This window comes from Strongylocentrotus purpuratus, unplaced genomic scaffold, assembly GCF_000002235.5.
Source record: "Strongylocentrotus purpuratus isolate Spur 01 unplaced genomic scaffold, Spur_5.0 spur5_contig_865, whole genome shotgun sequence".
Lineage (NCBI taxonomy): Eukaryota > Metazoa > Echinodermata > Echinoidea > Camarodonta > Strongylocentrotidae > Strongylocentrotus > Strongylocentrotus purpuratus.
In genome coordinates, this window is record NW_022145574.1 from 1296016 (window position 1) to 1300898 (window position 4883).

The 4883-nt window shown below is 34.6% G+C and overlaps 1 non-coding gene across 1 annotated transcript; it reads right to left on the reverse strand.

Annotated features, from left to right (window-relative positions):
• Positions 1 to 2893: 2893 nt before the first annotated feature.
• Positions 2894 to 2966, reverse strand: TRNAK-CUU. Its single transcript has one exon. It is a non-coding gene; the product is annotated as a tRNA-Lys (tRNA).
• Positions 2967 to 4883: the final 1917 nt, after the last annotated feature.

The window sequence follows — 4883 nt, forward strand, 5'->3', positions numbered from 1 at the left end:
GAAGAAGTAAATGTGTCTAAATATCTCTAAAAGTGTCTAAAATGTATGACAAAATATGTTTACATAATTATGTCTGTGTCTTATTTGGGCTAGTTAATTATGATTAAAAGGCAACAAGAACAATATCGGCAAGAAAGATAACAACAAAACCGACACCATTGTTATTATTGTTATTATTATAATTATTATGATTATGATTATGATTATTATTTGTATTAATGTTATTGTCACTGTTATCATCACTGTATTTATTTACTTTCAGTATAATGCTATAATTATTTCCGTAGTCATCATTATCATCAAAATTGTAATAATTTATTATCGTTTATACAACTATCATCATTATCATTAATGTTGTTATTAATATTATCATTATCATCATCATTATTATTCTCATATTCTTTATAATTTAATGATCATTTTTCTTATTAGGAACATTATTACCGTCATTATTATTATCATTATTATTATTGTTATTATTATTATTATAAATAATGTTAATATCATAACTATAGTGATTATTGTTAGTAGTAGTACGATTATTACAGATATTAATAATTCATTATTATCATTGAGTTACACCACCTCATTCGAAATTGCTTGAAGTTAAATCATAACTACTTGTGCTAAGACAGGTGTGCAGAAGATTTGTTTTTTTCGTCGGGGGGAGGGGGGGGGGGTACTTACGGGTAACTTCCTATCAGAAGGACGAGAAAATAGAAAATTCCTTGCCCACTGGTTTTAACTTTTGAGGAAAAAAAGAAACAATAAAGCAATAACTTTTAGATTTAAGTTAATGTGTATTGCAGCGTGTGCTTTATATATGTTTCGTGGTATTCAGAGCTTGGCAGAATAGTGGCAGGAAAAGGGTGAAAGGAAGGTATGAGAAAATAAAGGACGTGTATGGGAGCGAGAAAGGATTATTTATTTATATATATACACACACACACACACACACACACACACAAAGGCGGCCATCCCTGTGGGCAGGGGGGGGGCACAGTGCCCCCCACTTTTTCAAGCACCCGAAAAGTGCCCCTTTCACTTTGTAAGAAGTGCCCCTTTTTAGATAGGAATAGTGCCCGTTTTACTTTGACAAGTGCCCCTCAAAACTCATCTCAAAACATTCCTTTTCAAGTCTTGATCGTTTTTCCTGTTTACACGCGCCTTGAGCACTCCACAGAGTGGATTTGGCGCGATATAAGTTACATTATTATTATTATTATTATTATTATTATTAATTTTGTAAAAGTGCCTCTTCCCCTTTACAACTCTGATAAGTGTTAGACATGGACAGAAATAGAAATAATTAGGTACAGTGAGAAAGAGAATGACAACTAAAAAATGGACAGAGGAAATAAGAGATGACGAAAAATGAAATTAAAAGAAAAAGAGAAAAGAGGGGAAAAAGAAGTCAGAGAGACACTCAGGGAACTAAAAGAACTAGGGGTAAGGAAATTAACGTGATGAGAGAGAGGAAAGAGAGCGAGCGAGAGGAGATAGGGAAAATTTGTCACCGGAAGCACTGATTTCCATGTCAAAATACAATAATTTGATTATACATGTGACTGTCAAGACAAATCCAGGTCATCACTAAAAGCTTATCATGATAAAGATGTATGTTGTATAGGACTAAGGGTCAAAATATGAATAGCAACTGGTTGTGACAAATTACATAAAAATAAGAAATTTTTAAAGTAGGCCTATATCAAAAGACAGCAATGCATGAACATATTTGTTGAATGCACTCCACAGTGAGCAAGGTGAGAAAGAAGAGCTGGTGGCGTTTCACAAAACTTGTCATCAGTGACAAATGACAGTTTTTGTTATAAGCTACTGAAATCCTTGCTTCTGATTGGTTATCAGCAGATTTGTCACTGATTTTTGTCATTTGTCATTGAAAAAAGGCTTTGTGAAACGCCCTTCTGAAGGTAATTCAAGGGGGTTGGGGGAAAGAGAGAGAGAGAGAGAGAAAGAGGAATAAAGAAAGGAAGAGGGCAATGGAGATACAAAATCAATGATCCAGCATCCCTAAAAGAATTCAAAGAAAAGATTTGTTTAAGGTGTAATTTTATTTTACTAAAAATTGTCTGAAATTCATACAGCATTTTCATTAGATAAATAATAATAATATTTCTAGTATTTTAGTACGGTATTGCAAAACATAAAAATAATTTAAACTAATTCCACCACAATTTGCGAATGGTTGAAAGTTATTCACACCAAGGAAGACTGTAGTCTTATAGCTCCTTGCTAAACTATTCCAATCAAAATGTCAACATTAATTTAGAAGACAGGCCGTATTAATCGATTCAAACTTCGGCTTAGATGAAATTGAATCGGTTCAACAACTTGTTTCTAATTTAAATAAAAATAATGGAATAAAACGGTCATTTATCAATGAAAAGTCGACTAAATTTTGTTTAAAATTATATGTCGGTTTAATTTCTTGATTCGTTGATGTTCTTAATTATAAAAAAAAACAACTCACAAAATACTATACAGCATGTAAATTTAGCAACTTAGTAACCATATTTAATATATATTTTATTTCCTATGTTTATATTGATATACACTATGTACTTCGTTTTATATATCGAAAAAAATATTCAATTTTGGAGGATTTACTCTTTGACGAGTAAACCAATTCTAATGAAATTAAAGACCACATACATGCACGCAGTTGGTGTGTATGTCTAGTAGATCCATGGTTAACTAAATAGGGTACGTTTACGCTCAACTTTTGCTGTTATATGGTTATTCCGTGTAAGTTTTTCATCAATCAAGAAGCCTAAGAATTTTGTGTGACTGTTACTACTACCCTTCTCCAATCTAATATGCTGAGCGCCTAGCTAAAAGGCAGAAGGTCCCATTATTATAAGTCTTTGGTATATGACTCGGCCGGGGTTCGAAACCAGGACCTCCCCTTTAAGAGGCGGGCGCTCTAACCACTGAGCCACCATGCCAAATTGTTTTTGTTTTACCTGATGAAGGAAGAGGTTTTCGGAAATGACTTGTGTGTACTATAATAATAATAATAATAATAATAATAATAATAATACTAATAATAATAATAATATTAATAATAATAATAATAATAATAATAATAATAATAATAATAATAATAATAATAATAATAATAATAATAATAATAATAATAATGATGATAATAATAATAATAATAATAATAATAATAATAATAATAATAATAATAATAATAATAATGATGATAATAATAATAATAATAATAATAATAATAATAATAATAATAATAATAATAATAATAATAATAATATTAACGTTTTATTTACCCAGGGTTGCCACTTCAGCTATGAAACTGCTCTTCCAGCGGGCCTGCATAACATAATATGTTATTACTACCCTTCTCCAATCTAATATACTGAGCGCCTAGCTAAAAGGCAGAAGGTCCCATTATTATAAGTCTTTGGTATATGACATTATGAGTATACATATGTGTAGACAAATCCATGTTATTAATAAAACCTGACTATGATAAAGATGTATGTAGTATATAGACCCAGGGCATTCTAATCGATTCAAACGCCGGTTTAGCTTAAATTAAACTAAATCGTATTTAATAACAATTCGATTATTTCTCGCGCGAACCACCCCTCCCCCTTAACAAAAGGAAAACAAAGTGGTGCTCCACAACCCCCCCCCCCCCCCGTTGAGCAAACACAATAATAATAATTAGTGCTCACTCCCCCTTCCACGTTTCGATTCCATTATTTTTATTAAAATTAGAAAAAATGTTGTTAAATACGATTTAATTTAAGCTAATCCGACGTTTGAATCGCTTAATATGCCCATACGCAAAGTGTGGTGGAAATAGTTTAAGTTATTTTTTAATCTATTTACCAACTTCTATGCTTTGCAATACCGTACTTAGATACTTAAGTTATGTTTACTATATCTAATGAAATGCCGTCTGAATTTCAGACAATTTTGAGTAAAGAAATTGCACCTTAACAAATCTTTTCTTTGAATTCTTTGAGGGATCCTAGATTCCTCAGTTTGCATGAACGTTTAATTGTTGAAAAATTGTTGTACACTTTAAGTCCTCTCTATAATAGTATGAATTAGAATATTATATTTTGTTTGGTCTCTATTAACGATTATTATTTACATTTTTTTCTTGATAGAGATTGATGACTTTGAATACCCCCCTAAATAACTAACGATTCGACTGACAAGAGTTTGTCCCTGCAAAAAAAAAAAAAAAAAGCCTACGGAGTTTATTTCTAATCAAAACAGGTGCGAACGTGTTGATCGGGCTTATCATTCCCAACCCAAAGCTAAGACGAGTCCCCATTAAATAATCGCCTATGAAAAAGCCTTGAGAAGAGTTCTGTCAGTCCTGGGGGCTGTGAGTTGGTCGAGCGTTAGGCTCGATCACTGAGGCTGTTCACACCGGCAGAGATAGCGCGGTCTAGCGCGCGCTATCTCTGCGGTGTGGAAGGTACAACGTCGTTTCGGTTAGCCCAACAGCGAGCCACGGCGAGCCAAAACGGCGTGCCAGTACTGGAGCACCTCTTGGGGGTGGTCCACGAGAGATAGCGCGGCCTAGCGCGCGATAGAGCGCGCGCTAGACCGCGCTATCTCTGCCGGTGTGAACAGCCTCACTGTCTTGGTCAGCTCTCTGAGGCTGTTCACACCGGCAGAGATAGCGCGGTTTAGCGCGCGCTAGACCGCGCTATCTCTGCGGTGTGGAAGGTACAACGTCGTTTCGGTCCGCCCAACAGCGAGCTATGGCGAGCCGAAACGGCTTGCCACTGGAGCACTTCTTGGGGGTGGTCCACGAGAGAGAGAGAGAGGCTGTTCACACCGGCAGAGATAGCGCGGTCTAGCGCGCACTAGACCGC